This window comes from Stegostoma tigrinum, unplaced genomic scaffold, assembly GCF_030684315.1.
Source record: "Stegostoma tigrinum isolate sSteTig4 unplaced genomic scaffold, sSteTig4.hap1 scaffold_54, whole genome shotgun sequence".
NCBI lineage: Eukaryota > Metazoa > Chordata > Chondrichthyes > Orectolobiformes > Stegostomatidae > Stegostoma > Stegostoma tigrinum.
The window spans coordinates 3,419,029-3,436,020 of NW_026728472.1; positions in this window are offsets into that span (position 1 = coordinate 3,419,029).

Below are 16,992 nucleotides of genomic sequence, written 5' to 3' on the forward strand. Positions count from 1 at the left end.
CATTGGTTGTCAATCGCTGAGCCAAAGTGTGTGCCATTTCCAACAGTTGGGCTCTGGACTCTTGTTGTTCCACTGCTGCCCCATTTAAAGCACCTTTCTCTTTTAAGTCACGGTACAGCAATAATCTTTGGTGATTCTAATGATGATATAAATTGGTCACGCCAGATTGACGAATGTAGTTTGAATGGTGAGTTGATGAGGTGTTATTGGCGCCATTTCTAAGAACAAGACTATCCAGAAGCAACTAGAGAGCATGATAACTGTTAATATGCAATGGCACAGGATTCGTTATTGACCTCATATTGAAGACGCCCCTTGGTGGCAGTGATCGCAGTGTGACTGAGTTTTATATTTACTTTGAGGAAGGGAAGTTTGGTTCTAAAATTAGGACTTAAAACCAAATTGAGGCAAATGATAACAGAACGAAGTTAGGCCTGGCTGAAATCAAGTGGAAAACTAGGTTAAGCGTGGGTCAGTCGGCTTTTAACGGCAGATATTTATGGAGGCATTTCAGAACATTCTAAAAAAGCTACATTCCAGTCAGGAAAAGTCGAAGAGAATGAAGGACCAACCACATTCAAGGAAGGAATGTAAAGATAAGATGAAGTTGAAATAAAAGTTCCACAAAAAATGTTCATATTCAGACGTATGCACGCAGGCCACATTGTTTAGGTGAGCACGTTTTCTATACCACCTTGTCATCAGTACTATCAGTTCTGAAGGAGAGTCGCTGGACTTGAAACATTAATTCTGCTTTCAGGATGGCGCTCACAACGTGTGACTTCTTATGGCATCCTCAGAGCGTATCTAACCCTCGCATTTCTCCTTACTGTCCTACACTTTTAAACTTATATGAAGTCTGAAAGAATAATGTTCTTTAAAATCTAGTTACAGGTTGAAGGATGCTGTAGTCGTATGGATCCAAGTACTGACCATGTTAGACTCACAGACCCAGGACAGCAAATAAGGCTGATCTTGCTGACTTTGATGTTGCTTAGTGCGTGCCCCTCACAATGGAACCAGTATGCCTCTGTCTAAATCTTTTTACAACCTCTGATCACTACATCCTTTCATACAATGATCTGCTTATCCTCCTTGTAAACAAAGCTTTACACTGTTCTCTGGTACACTTGGCAACCAAACAATCATTTTCACAGATGATGCCAGTCGTGTTGCATTTCTCCAGAAATTGCTGCTGTTGTTCGGAGAACTTTGTTCGGTCTGATCGTTGGGCTGCAGGAAAGGTGCAAGTGTCCGAGAGGGCGTACAGAGCACATTCACCAGGGTATTGCCTGGGCTGGACCATTTCCTCTGTGAAGGTAGACAATCGAGGCTGATGTTGTTTCCCTGAGAACAGAGAAAGTTGAGGAGAACTTATTAACGTGCTCAAAATTATAAAGGAATAGACGTAGGAGATTGTAATAAAGTTCATCTAATTTAAAAGGATGATTAACCATCGATTTCGAATAAACGCAAGGGACAGAGGACTTAGATGAAATTTAAGGACGACGTGTTTCTCTCCCAGAGAGTTCTGTGTTTCTGGAATTCACTGCCTGGACGTATGGTTAAGCTAAGATCATTTTAGGAATGTTTAGATGATTACTTGAAGTGCCAGAACACATAAAGATAGGACCCAGGTACTGTAAAGCAGGGACAAACTCATACAAAAAGCTGGAAAGCTCAGCAGGTCTAGCAGCATCTGTGAAGAAAAGCCAGAGTTTGGGTCTGCTGACCCTTCCTTCCGAGGGATAAAACAGATACTTGATGAAAGACACAAGGATAATGTGCCAAAGTTAACTTTCTGTACTGTTAGACTTCAGCAGCTGTGAAGCAATGGAGAGCATGTTGGGCTTCTAAAGGCTTATTAACCGTGTTATTCAAACATTGTGGGTTTAAGTCTCACCAGAGTCAAGTTTTAGTTCACATTAGATAGGAGTCAATGATGGTGTGTAGATGCCAATTCATTGTCATTTCCTGTTGTCTCAGTCCATACCGCTGAAGAGAGGAAGTTTGTCAGATTGTCAGGGCAAGCTTTCTGGAAATAAAACCGCAAGTTACTGGTAAAGCTCAGCAGATCTGGCAGCATCTTTGGGGAGGGAATCACGGGTCACATTTCAGAACTTCTTCAGAACTGTTTTCTCCAACAGGCAGTGCCAAAACTGTTGGGTTTTTCCAGCAGTTTCTGTTTTAGTTTCAGACTCCCAGCATCCACAGGTCTTTACGTCAGCCATCATAACAACATCGAAACGCCTTTGAGATGACTCACTGGATAAGATTTCCATTTGGGGAGATTTTCCTGAAAGCATTAAAAACCCGGAACTGAACTGCAGAAACAAAACTGAAAGAGTGAGAACAGTATTGGCTCCAGCCTTTGTGGCTTCGAACCACCAAATTCACGTCTACGAGGTGTAAGCACTGACCCATTGTGCCAAGGAAGCGAGTGAGCAACTGATTTGCAAGATCCCTTAAAGCTGGCTCTTAGTAAATTGCTCTGAACAAAACAGCAAGGAAGGAACACCCTCAGGTAGCTATACAGAGGTTTAAGCCTCTCCCTCTGAAAGCACGGACTGTTCTTCAACTGTGCCCAGTGCTCTTTCTTCACATTGATGTCAGAGTCTGGATGACAGGTTCCCATCCCTGATGAACATAAGTTAATTAGTTGGTGATTTAATGATGAGACGGCAGCTTTTATAGTCACTATTTGCCTGTGCCAGCCCCAGAGATTTCCAGATCATTCATCTTGATTTCACAAGCTACCTTTCTTTTTTGTGTTATCTTCTGCTCCTTTCCTTTGTTCCGGTCAATTCCACATTGTCTTGGAATTTGAGGATGTGCATTGGGAGACAGGATCTGACAGAATTGCTTTATTTTAGTAGAAGATGAATATCATCAGATTTTGAATATGGAAGGTGGATGCACCATTCACAGGGAAGAGAACCTGTGCACAGGTTCAGTCTGTGGACGAGGCTTCAGGGGATTAACTGACCTTTTGAAACGAAAGCAATGCCACACTCACCAGGAAACTATGGATCTGTGGGGGCTGTAGGAAGAGTTACAATTGCCCATCCAGACTGCAAACACATCGGTGCAATCACACCAAGAATAAACTGTTCAGTTGCTTCGTGTGTGAGAAGGCATTCACAGCGGTTTCACACTAGAAAGGGGCTGTTTCCCTGCTGTCGGAGTGGCAAGGAATTAATTCAGCCATCCCACCTGCTGACACAACAGGGAGTCCACGCTGGGGAGAGACCATTCACCTGCTCCTCGTGTGGGAAGGATTTCTCCCAGTCATCCAGGTTGTTGAAACACCAACAGGTTCACTCTGAAGAGAGACCCATCAAATGTGCAGATTGTGGGAAGTGCTATAAATGCGCATGGGGACTGATATACCATCAACGTGTTCACACTGAAGGAAGGACCGTTCATCTGCTCTCACTGTGAGGCTGGGTTCAGGAAATCATCAACCCTCACTGTACACCAGAAAATACACTCTGGGGAGAGGTCATTCACCTACTCTGTGTATGGGAGAAAATTCACTCAGACATTCCGCTTGAAGACACACCAGTGGGTTCAGAAGAATCTTCAGTAATTGGATATTTACTTTGCTTGTTCATGGGATCATGGCATCAGAAGCTCAGCAAACTTTTATCATCCGTTCTAACTGCCCAGAGGATGGTTCAGAATCAAACTAATTGTTATAGCATGGATTCATATGGAGGTCAGAATAACAATTGTTCCAAGACCCAATGACACTGAGTTGATTTTCTGGTCTCGTGTCCTGGTTCTGAAGCAATAGTGAATAAATTGTAACAGTTGATTTAAAAGTGAAAGACTAAAATGGGTTTTATTCTGATTCAGCATGCCCTGCTGTTTTCTCAGCTGTTATTGACAATCTCATGGCCCTCACTCCATCACCTGTTCCAGAGAGTGTGGCAGGAAAGTGGGAGGGGTAATCAACTGTAACTCGTCACTCACAGGGTCACTGGACCCGAAAGGTTAGCTCTGATTTCTTTCATAGATGCTGACAGGCCTGCTGAACTTTTGCAGCAATTTCTGTTTTTGTCAGTGCTCCATCTTCGCCTGCTCGTGTTTGACTCTCGTCAAAGAATGTTGTCTCTACTGCAGAAATTCACCAAAGATCCTCAGGCAGCATCTTCCCAACCCACGACCACTTCCATCTGGAAGAGCGAGGGCAGCAGATATTTGGGAAGAACACCACCCCCACGTTCCCCTCCAAGTCACTCACCATCCTGACTTGGAAATATATCACTGTTCCTTCACTGTCGCTGGGTCAAAATCCTGGAATTCCCTCCCTAATAGCATTGTGGGTCACAACACAGCAGGAGCACTGCAGCAGTTCAAGAAGGCAGCTCACCACCACCTTCCCAAGGCCAAGTACTGATGGGCAAGAAATGCTGGCCAGCTAGGGACACCCACATTCCACACATTAGTAAAAAAAAACCGTGTGAGCAGTCACATCAGAAAGATCCTGGAGTCTCATTCCCCTGGAACAAAAACAAAGTTGCTGGAAAAGCTCAGCAGGTCTGGAAGCATCTGTGACCCTTCCTCATTCCCCTGGGATCTACCAAACCTGTTTATTATTTCCACTTCTTCTTTCATTCTGACTCTTTAATTTCTCAATTTCCGTCCACTCGCCTTTTGAGCTCTTCAACAACCCCATTTGGGAAAATGAGAGAAAGCTGGAATTAACGCAGGGAACTGGGAATTGGGCGGAAGTATGAGGAGAGGCCACATCAAAGAAAGCTCCCGTTCCAACAACAGAGCTTCTCAAAACACAAAGGCAGCATAAAAGCTTGAGCTAAATGAACATGGTGATGTGTGGGCTGTCATGAGGAAAATGTGACCATGATCAGAAATGGTTAAGATCACAGGATCCCGACAGTGCAGAAAGAGGTCATTCAGTGCATCTAGTCTGCACTAGCTCTCTAACCCACCCTACGCCCCACAACCCCACACTTACCGCAGCTAAACCAACCACCAAACCTGCACACTCGGGGACAATTTAGTGTGGCCACTCCAACTAACTTGCATTTTTGGACTGTGGGAGCATCACAGTTTAGCTCGAAAGAGGCGAGATTGTGGACTAAGGCTAAAAAAAAAACAACTCTGAAACAATTTCATGGTTTTTGTTTCCAAAATTAAAATCTGGGGAAAGCTACACCCACAACGACTTCAGTTTCTCTCTAGAGGAAGAGAATTCAAAACTCTGACCCGGAGGCGCAGTGAGTTGACCTAAGCCTGGGACCAGAAATGTAACAGATTTTGAGCAAGGTGGGGGTGAGACAGGGGGAGAAGGCACATGTCACAGAGGGAAGGCAGGAGAGATTACATTGCAGAAATGTTATTAGTCCCTGAAGGCGGCAGGGAATGGAGTTAGGGCTGGAAAAGAAACAAATAAACAAAAGATGTCCCTGGAGCACATGGATGTACATGGAATTATGTAGGTTAGATGGGCTTGAGATCGGTATGTCAGGTCGGCACAACATCGAGGGCCGAAGGGCCTGTACTGTGCTGTAATGTTCTATGTTCTATGTTCTATGAGCCAGGTTTGCAGTGGATCCAGAAACAAATTGAAACAAGAAATTTAAACAAATTGGGGCAGATTTCGCAGTCTGAAATTGTTGGTCTCAATGATTTGTTCAGAAAGCTGTAAAGCCTGGCTCGTTCTATTCCAGCCAACACAAACATGATGGGCCAAGGGTGAATACTGCTGGCCAGCTTACAATGGGCACATCACACAAATGAATAACAAAAAAAACCTTGATCTGCACTGTAATTTTCTGATACTTTTGTTCTGAAATTTGCAGTTTGTTTCTGATGATGGTTATAACCCTAAAATTGAACTAGAGTTTAGTATACGAGAGAAATGTAAAATAAGTCAGCTTTGCGTCAAACACATCACTGTAGATTGTTGTATTTGTCCTGTGGTTTGAACAGCACCTGGAGCTCAGAAAGACAATCTCAGGGTGGGGTTGGGGATTGTCCGCAGCAACAGAACTGCAGCCGGGACACATCCTTCAGGGTAGCACTGTGGGGGGTCAGGTGGCACTTTACTCTTTCATATCTCTATTCACTGACAGCCAAGCCACGGTGTGGGTTAATCCTGCTGTGTGGAAAACGTACAACACTGAGACCCAGAGCAGTGGGAGGAGGGGTATGAGCAGCCTGTCCCTGCCTCTGCTGTAACCATCCAGAATGCACCAGGGTGACGTGAGAGAAGGGTCTGGGTTAGAAATTATACTTCACCAACAGTGATGACACAGGGAGTGTTGATAAAATGTTAACTTTCATGTTCAATAACCACACATAGCATAGGTATATTGGTGAGGAAAGGGTGTAATAGGGGTCAGTGCTGGCAATGGGAAGAATTTTTTTTTCTGAAGGAGTCTTGTCTGAGACTTTATCACTTGTTTATGTTGTCTCCAGGACATGTCTTTTTTCCCACTTTGATATCATTTCCCAACTTGACTACCTTCCTTTCACTTGTCTGACCCAGAGGTAACTGTAAAAAGCCAATATTTCACTTTGCCGACAGTTTCATGACAATGCTTGTTGTTTTTTTTTTAAATTTCAAAAGACTTACATTAGGTTTAATACAACCAAACACAAAACAGCCCCCTTGGTTTGCACCCAAATTATATCCCTGTACTCCCTTCGCCACTGATGCACAATGGCAGCAGTTTGTACCAGCTACAAGATGCACTGCAGAGACTCAGCAAGGCTCCTCCAACAGCGCCTTTTGAATCTGCAGTCTTTACCATCCAGAAGGACAGGGGCAGCAGTCACATGGGAACGCTACCACCTGCTAGATCCCCTCTCCGGGCTGACCTGGAAGTATGAAGTGGTGTTGGATTGGGGTGGACAAAGTCAGAAGTCAGATGACACCAGGTTATAGATCAACCGGTTTATTTGAAATCACAAGCTTTCTGAGCGCTGCACCTGACTTTATCAGTTTCTTATGATGTGCACCAAAGTAATAAAGTAGCGCTTCACCTGACGAAGGAGGAACACCGTGAAAGGTTATGATTCCAAATAAACCTGTTGGGCTTTAACATGGTGATGTGTGACTTCTGACTTTGACCTGAAATATACCATGTTTCTTCTGTGTCGCTTGGTCAAATTCCTGGAAGTCTCCCTTCATGGCACGGTGGATCTGCCAACAGTATATGGACTATAGCTGGCCGCATCCTCTCCAGGGCAGTTAGTGATGGGCAATAAATCTGGTCTTACCCAGCGATGCCAATGACTCATAAGCAAATAAAATAGTTATCATATTTAAATTAATATGTGCTAATTAGCAAGAAAACCAGAACAGGATATTTACAGATCACACATTGAAGGGGTGAGGTTCTCTTTATCAACCCTCTATCATTTGCACTTTGTTATTTTCCAGTTCTGTTCTGGCCCCTGCTGGAGTCACATCGACTTGACCTGTTCTTCTCCTGAGGAGTGCCATGCATTTATAAGTTACTCGTACACAGAAACACGAGCTTCAAGCAACAGATCAAATATGGGCGTAACGATTCTCCAATCTTTCTATTTGCCTGTGCGCAACCTATGACCTGTTCTTACTTATCCCGATTTAAGTTTTTAACCCCTTCCTAATGAACCTCTCTGACTTTCTGACCATTCCCTGTGGGTTGAATTCTCTCCGGATTGTTTCAGGTCAGTTTCTCTCGGGAGAACGTGTCACTGCCTTGATGATGTCACAATGCTGCCTCGACACCACGGACACTTTAACCATTTCATGTCCGACTGTTTCTCAAGGAGCTGCATGTGTTTGGGACCCTCTCTGCAGTGCGGGTTCACCGTGAATTTACATGCCATTTCTTTCATGTGCATCATATTATATCTACACATCCACTGGTAGGCCAACATCATGGCACATATTAACGTTCAGTTGCATTAATCAAAATGGATGTCTGTCTCAACATCTTCCCATGGTGCGCTGATCTTTTAGTCAGTGACCAGATTGTCAAATGTGCTTTCATAGATCAAAATTAAAAGAAAAACAAACTGTAAGTATTGCCAAAGAAAGATGTCAACTTATTCAAATCATCTCGCATTCCAGGTTACAGCTGCAACGTAGGTGGATACTCGATTCCAAGGTTCTCCTGAACTACATCTGAAATAAATTTTTCCAGACCGTTTATCATCCTGAACAATCCATTCATTATTTTCCATTTAAAATTGGATGTTCCTTGATGCATTAAATTTGGAGGGTTACTGGGTTTGAACAATGCTGAACATTTGTTCAAAACTGAGCCAGCATGACCTCAGAGTGCTGAATGGTCTCTCTCTCTCTCTGATCTATCACAATGACACTACGATCCAAAGTGAACAGGATCAGGTGCTCCAGTCTCTCCAACCAACTGAAGTCTTGAATCCCCGATAACATTCTTGTAATTCCAGTCTCAAACTTCAGGAAAATAACATATTTCAGTTCGGTACAACCTATATTTGGGATCCTTTCCAAACAGAGAGATTTGTAAAGGAGGAAAATGATGTTTCACTTATTCGAAACCAAAGCTTGACTTCACTGGGAGTACTGTCAACATTTGTACAAAGGAAATAGTGGCACTAGGAATGTGTCACACAGATTCAAAAGAAACATTATCAGAACTGAAAACGTATAACCTTCAGGCAAGTCTAGGGAGCTTTTCTCTAGAAAGGAGAAGGAAAAAGGATGATCTGATGGAAGCCTTTAAAATGATGAACGACTTTAAAAATCCAACAGTGATTTCATGAGAAACCTCTTGACCCAGAGACAGGTCAGAATGTGTAATTCATTCCAAGAGTCTGAGATGGAGGTAAACAGAGGAATATATTTAAGAAGTTGGATGCATATATGAGGGAGAAAGGAATAGAAGGATATGCTGATGAGGGAAATGGAAGGGGAGGATGTGGTGCGTAAATACTGATGGAGACTAATTGAGTTGATTGGACGGGAGGTGCAATGGAACAAAGACAAACATATTTGCTTCTGATCTAATTGGAGTGGTGAGGACAACATTATTTCCTATGCAGAACAAAATAGATTTACTCCATCAGCTTTTGGGGATTATTGCCTTGGCAATGTGCAGTCCCAGGCTCAAACATCAGCCTCACTGGTAGCAAAGTGCTGAGAGTGGCCAGTCCAGCAGAAAGAAACCCTCTGACCCTCCCACTTTACTCACTGTCAGAATGAACATGGCTCAGTCTTGGATGTGATTTTCCCTCATTTTCAAATCAATTAATTGGATATAGTATCAATGTCTAGGTCGGCACTTATTGGTCATGCCAGTGATCCTCCTTGAGAAGACTAAGGTTTCTGGGACTGCAGTCTTTGAGGTGTGGGGTCACCCACAATGCTGTTTGGGAGAGGTTCCAGGGTTTACAATCATTGAGAATAAAGAAACAGCCAACATGGAAGATAATGATGTTCAAGTCCCAATTATTTCAGTGACTCCCTTATATCTTCATGTTATGGTCATTTTCAGATTTCCGTCTGCAAATCTTCCCTTTTTAAAATCCTATTCATGAGAAAGGTGTGCAGTATGGAGAAGAGAATGCAGCTGCTAACAGTCCCATGTAGCAGCTTCACTTGTTTTTCTAGACAGTAGATATTGTCTGTTTGAAATGTGCTGTCTAGCAGCATACATCATGCTGATTAACAGCCGATCCAACTCTTGTGATCATTTGTGAACTTTCTTATACTTCGACAGACTGGATGAATGCTTTCCCACACTCAGAACATATGAATGGCTTCTCCACACTTTGACCTCGCTGGTGTGCCTGTAGGTCAGATGAATCTCTGAACCACTTCCCACACTTGGAGCATTTGAATGGCCTCTCCCCATGTGGATGTACTGGTGTCTTACTGGGGTAGATGGCTGAGTGAATTCTTTTCCACAACCCGAGCATGTAAATGGCCTCTCCCCAGTGCGAACTTGTTGATGCGTGCACAGCCTGGATTAGTGAATGAATACTTTACTATAATCCAAACAAGCAGATGGTCTCTTCTCTGTGGGAAATCACTGGTGATTCATCATGGTGAAATATTCACGGAATTTATTGCTATTTGGGGTAGTGATGGCCTGTGGTATTCGAATGTTAATCCAGAGACCCAGATAAGCACTTCGGGGACCCCTTTTCAAATCCCACCACGGCACATGGTGGAATTTGAATACAATAAATATCTGGAATTAAGAATCTAATGATGACTGGGAATTCATTGTTGATTGTTGGAAAAACCCACCTGGTTCACTAATACCCTTTCGGGAAGGAAACTGCCGTCCTTACCTGGTTAGCATCACACGTGACTCGAGACCTGCAACAATGTGGTTGAACTGCCTTCTGGGCAATTAGAGATGGACAATAGATGCTGCCGAGCCAGCTTTGCCCTCGTCCTATGAATGAATAAAAACAAATTCAGAGCTGGTGAATGGCCTCTCTTCAGTGTCAGCACATCGGTGTTTCCACAGAGCAGATGAATCAGGGAATCCCTTCCCACAATCAGAGCAGGCGAATGCGTTCTGCCTCGTGTGACTGCATTGATGAAACTCCAGCACTGACAAGGAATGGAATTCTTTCTCACAGCCCTCACATTTCCATTGTTTCTCCATATTATACGAGGTCTTGTGCATCTGTCACTATAGGTTCCTACTGTGAATGGTGTGATGTTTCGTTCAGACTAGGTAAAGGTATATCAGTTCACTGGATGACTCTCATTTGGGTGTATGTGTCTCAGTACATTTCCAGACAAACTGTTGTTTCAAATCTTTTGAAACAGATTGACATTTCCTGATCTACAGTTTCAAGCCAATGATATTCAAGTGCGGCTTATTTCAGTGACTCTATTGGAACTTTACGTGATGGTTGTTTTGAGATTTCTGTCTGAAAATCTTCCATTTCTATTATTATTATTATCATTATTATTATTATTATTATTATTATTATTATTATTATTATTATTATTGTCATTATTATTACTACTACTACTATTACTATTATTATTATTGTCGGATTAGAAATTATATTAAATATTCAAAACAAACTAATCTAATTGACCATTACTTCTTGTCTGGACAGATTCTGCTCCCCCCATCCTCCCCGGGTTCATTTCCTTTCCTTTCTGCTGCTGCAAATAAATAATTCCGCACCAGAATTTCAAATAAAAAGAAATCAGGGTAAATTGTTTTCCCAAAGGTATTGGAGAGAAGAAGAATTTTCAGTCTGGGTGACGCTCAGTTTTCATTCAGAGAGAGAGGAGCAACAACGTTGCTTGGTAGCTCTGAGGAGCTTCACAAGTTAATTGTCCCATATTTGCGTTTCGACAACACAGGGGGCTCTGATTGGCTGGAGGTCCAGAGTGTTTCTGGTCCTCCAGCTCTTCCCATTGGTCACATTACTGAATTAGGACGGATCTGTCCGAAATGGGTTTGCTGGTGTTTGACAAATCATTGTTGCTTCTAAAGATCTTCTCCCAGTCAGAGCATTAAAATGGTCTCTCATCAGTGTGAATAAGCCCATGTCCGCTGTAATTGGAGGGCTGAGTGAATCCCTTCCCAAATACACAGCGAGTAAAATGGTTCTCCCCAGTGTGAACAGCTGCAGGTGTACGGTCTCTCTCTCCAATGTGGCCATGCTGGTGTATCAGAAGCTGAGCTGATTTAATAAGTTTAATAAGTCCCTTCCCACACGCTGAGCAGTTGAATGGTCTCTCTGCAGTGTGACAGGCCTGTCATAGCGAGGTGGGAAGAACAGGTGAATCCCTTCCCACACATGGAGCAGGTGAATGGCTTCTCCCCACTGTGAACACATCGATGTTTAGTGAAGCTGGGTAACTGACTAAACTGACTGAAGCTCTTCCCACGCTAAGAGCAGATGAACAGTCTCTCTCCAGTGTGAAACGGCTTATGTGATCTGAGGCTGGATGATGATGTGAATCCCCTCCCACACACAGGACAGGTAAAAGATCTCTGACCAGTGTGACCTGATTGTGTGACATTAGAATCGATGAAGACGTGAATCCCCTCCTACACACACAGCAGATATTAGTCTCTCTCCAGTGTGAACTCGGGTGTGTGATATTAGGCTGGATCTCCAAGTGAATTCCTTCCCACATATGGAACAGCTGAACGAGTTCATCCCCATGTGAACAGGTAAATATTGAATTAGACCTTTACAATTCCTAAAGTTTTCCCCACAGTCAGAGCATTTAAAATGTCTCTTGTCAGAATGAACCCACTGGTGTGACATGAGCAAATCCCTTCCCACACATTTAGCAGGTGAATGGTCTCTCCCTGGAGTGACTGTGACGGTGAGCTTCCAGCTGGCCTGGGTATCTGTATCCCTTCGCACACTCCACACATTCCCACGGTTATTCCATGATGCTGATCTCCTGGCATCTCTCCAGATTGGATGATCTGCTGAACTCTTGTCCATAAACACAATGCGTGTATAGTTTCTCCGCTCTGTGGATTTTTATTTCCCAGAATGTGAACTGGATGATGTTGAATAATCTCTGCAGTTAGCTCACTGGAACATTCAGAATCAGGTGTGTCAGTGTGTGGGTTTAGGCGCTTTCCCACTCACACTGATGTTTGAAATCTTTTCCCACAGACTTACCAGATAAACATATTCCTTTCCGGTCCTGATGAATAGAATAACTCGATTGGATCCCTACATATTGTTTGATTTGACTCTCCCGTCTTCACTGGCTTTCCTTCTCTGTGAAATATTTACAAACATCATCACTGTCTGTACAGGGTAAAATCTCAGAACAATCACATTCATATTTCTGAGAGAGATAGTAGGAACTGCAGATGCTGGAGAATCTGAGATAACAATGTGTAGAGCTGAATGAACACAGCAGGCCAAGCAACATCAGAGGAGCAGGAAAGCTGATGTCTCGGTTTGAGACCCTTCTGCAGAAATCTGGTAGGGATTGGGAGGGAGGGAGCGAGCAAGGGATGGAACAAGTGAATGAGAAATGGAGTGAGGGAGTGGGGGACAGAGCGAGGAAAGGAGCAAGTGACAATGAGGAGGGAGGGATTGAGGGGCTGAAAGGGAGGAAGTGAAGGAGGGGGAGAGAGGGAGCGCGGAATGGTGAGGGGGCAAGTGATGGGGAGGGAGCAAGAGAGGGACAAAGATGCAGTGAGGTAAGCAGTGAGCAAGGGACTTGGCGAACAAGTGAGGGATGGAGTGACGGAGTGAGGGACGAAGCAAGGGAGGGAAGGATGGGGAAAGAGCGAGTGAGTTAGCGATGTGGAGGATGGTTAGGGATTGGGAGGGAAGGAGTAAGGGACAGATATGGAGGAAACGTGGGATAGAGAGGGAGAGAGGGAGGGAATGAGGGACAGGAAGTGAGGTAGTGAGGGATGGAGAGGGATCAAGGGACAGGGAGGGAGTGAGGGAGTGAGGAACGGGGAGGGTGAGTGCAAGGGGTGGTGGGGCAGTGAGGGATGGCGAGGCAGTGAGGAAGCGAGGGAGGGGGTTGTAGCGAGGGACGGGGAGGGAGCGACTGCGGTCACAAGTCACGGTGAATGAGAGATGGGCAGGGGCTGAGCGAGAGACAGGGTAGGGATGGAGCAAGGTACCGGGAGGGAGGAAGACGGGATGGAGCAAGGAATGGTGAGGAAGCAAGGGTGGGATGGAGAGGGACGGGGAGGAAGGGAGTGAAGGTGGGCGTGAGGGATGGGGAGGGAGGGAGGGAGCGAGGGGAGGTAGCGAGGGACCAGAGGTAGGCACAGGAGTGAGACAGAGAGGGACGGAATAAGGGACAGGGAGGGAGCAAGAGATGGGGACGGAGCGAGGGATGGGGATGGAGTGAGTGAGAGGGTGAGCGAAGGACAGAGCGAATGAGCAAGAGATGGAGCGAGGGAGCAAGGGGCGGAACATGGGATTGAGGAATGGGGAGGGAGCAAGAGACAGGTAGGGAGCGAATGAGCGAAGGCAGGGTGCGGGGTAGGGAGGAGGGAGGGAGGGAGTGAGGGATGCAGATGGAGGGAGCGAGTGGTGGAGAGGGAGAAAGGGTGGGAACAAGAGAGAGAGAGGGAATGAGGGACAGGGAGGGAGCGAGGGACAATGAGGGAGTGAGGGATTGGGTGGGCTAGAAAAGGGACAGGGAGGGTGGGAGCAAGAGACAGAGAGGGGCAGCGAGGGATGTGGATGGAGTGATGGAGCGAGGGACTTGGAGAGAGTGAGGGATGGAGCGAGGGACGTGGAGGGAAGGAGAGAACAAGGGATGGGGAACGAGGAAGGGATAGAGGGATGGGGAAAGAGCAACGGATGTAAGAGAGTGAGGGATAGGAGGGATTGATGGTCGGGGCAGAGTGCGAGGGATGGGGAGTCAGCAAAGGACGGGGTGAGTGAGCGAGGGACAGAGCGAGGGACGAAGCGAGGGAGCGATGGATGGGAACGGAGTGATGGAGCGAGGGGCTTGGACAGAGTGAGGGCTGGAATGAGGCATGTAGAGGGAGGGAGGGAACAAGGGACGGTGAGGGAGGGAGCAAGGGATGGGGAGGGAGGGAGTGAGGCATCGAGGGACTTGGCAGGAGCGATGAACGTGGAGAGAGGGAGCGAACAAGGGATGGAGAGGGAGAGAGCAAGAGATGGGGAGGGAGAGAGCAGGGGATGGGGAGGGAGGGAGAGAACAAGGGATGGGGAAGAGGGAGGGAGAGAGAGATGGGGAAGGAGCAATGGACCTAAGTGAGTGAGGGACGGGGAGGGAGCGAGGGTCCGGGGAGAGTGCGAGGGTTGGGCAGTCAATGAAGGATGGAACGAGTGATGGAGTGATGGAGCAAAGGACGGAGTGGGGGATGGAGCGAGGGAGCGAGTCATGGGGAGGGACCAAGGTACGGGGAGGGAACAAGTGAGTAAGCATTTAGCAAGGCAGTGAGGTATGGAGCGAGGGATGGTTAGGGAGGAAGATGGAGGGAGCAAGCGATGGAGAATGACTGACTGAGTGGAGGAGAGGGAGAGAAGGAGGGAACAAGGGAGAGGGAGGCAATGAGGCACAGGGAGGTATTGAGGGATGGGGAGGGACCGAGGGATAGGGAGGGAGCGAGGGACAATGAGGTGGTGAGTGATGGGGAGGCAGCGAGAGACAGGGAGGGTGTAAGCAAGAGAATGAGTGATGGATGGAGCAAGGGAGCGAGGAACAGAATGAGGCCAAGGTTCATAGCGAGGGAGCGAGGGACGGGGAGGGATGGAGGGAGTGCGGGACAGGAAAGGCTGGAGCAAGGGACAGAGAAGGAGGGAGCAAGGGACAGGGAGAGAGCGAGGTAGTGAGGGATGGGGATGGAGCGATGGAGCAAGGAAACGAGGGAGGTGGAGGGAGGGAGGGTACAGGAGATGGAGCCAGTGAGCGAGGGATGTAGAGGAATGGAGGGAGCAAGGGACGGAGAGGGCGGAGCAAGAATTGGGAGGGAAGGAGGATGGGACAGGGAGAGAGCGAGGGAGCAAGTGACTTTGAGGGAGCACGGGATGGAACGAGGGACGTGGAGGAAGGGAGGGATGAAGGGATAGTGACGTAGGGAGCAAGGGATGGGAAGGGAGGGAGGAAGGGATAGAGGGACTAGTAGGGAGCAAGGGACAGAGTGAGGGAGTGAGGGACATGGAGAGACGGAAGGAAAAGGGGTGGAGAGGAAGAGAACAAGGAATGGGGAGGGAGCGAGGGATGAGAAGGGAGGGTGATAGGAACCAGAAGGGATGGAGAGAGGGTTTGGAAATGAGCAACGGATGTAAGGAAGTGAGGGACGGGAAGGGAGCAAGGTTGGGGGGAGGCCACAAGGTATGGACAAGGGGACGAGGAACAGGAAGGGACGGAGTGAGTGAGAGATGGAGTGAAGGAGCAAAGGAAGGAGGGGAGGGAGCTTGGGAGGAATGGGGAGGGATGTGGAGGACGGGACTGAGGGAGGGAGTGAGGGATGGGCAGTGATCAAGGGGCAGGGAGGGAGAGAACAATACAGTGAGGGATGGGAAGGGAGTGAGGGATAGACCGAGGGACAGGGAGAGAGAGAGGGAGCGACGGACCGGGACAGATGGACGGGGAGGGAGTAACATATGGGTGGGGGGAACTGGGAGGGATCAAGAGACAAGTAGGAGGGACGGGGAGGGAGAGAGGGACAGGTTAGGAGCGGAGGAACAAGGGATAGGGAGGGAGTGAGGGAACAAGAAAGTGTGGGATGGAGAAGGAGCGAGGGACAGGGAGGGAGAGAGGGACGGGTAGCGAGCGACGGGGAGAGAGGGGGCGACAGGGAGTGAGCAATGGAGAGAGAACAAGAGAGCGACAGGGAGGGAGCTGGGGGTGTTACCAAGGTTTGGGAAGGGAGGGATGAGGAGGAAGTGACGGAGGGGGCGGGATCGAGAGATGGGTGGGAGCGATGGGGAGGGAGCAAAGGATGGTTTGGGAGTGAGGGAGTGAGTTAGCGAGAGACGGATCAAGGGAGCAAGGAATGGAGGAACAGACCGAGGGTCAGAGTAAGGAAGCGAGGGACAGGGAGGGATGGAGAGAGAGCGAGGGATGGAGTGGGTGGGAATAAGGGACAGGGAAGGAGGGAGGGAGCAAGCGATGGAGAGGGACGGTGCGAGAGACAGGGTGGGAGTGAGGGACGGTGAAGGAGTCAGTGATGGGTAGGGAGCGTGTGAGGTTGTGAGGGACAGGGAGAGAATGCATGACGGGGACAGGGAGCAAGTGAGGTAGCGATGGATGGAGAGGGAACGATTGAGCAAGAGAGCAAAGGATGTGGAGTGAGGAAGGGACAGAGCAAGGGATGGAGTGAGTGAGTGAGGTACATGGATGGAGAGAGGGAACAAGGGACGGGATTTGAGGGAGAAAGGGATGGTGAGGGAGGGAGCAAGGGACGGGGAGGGAGGGACAGATGGAAGGGAGTGAGGGAAGCAGAGGGAGCGAGGGATGAGGTGGACATGAGGGATGGGGAGTGAGCAAGGGTCCGAGGTGGCCAGGGACAGGGAGGGAACGAGGGA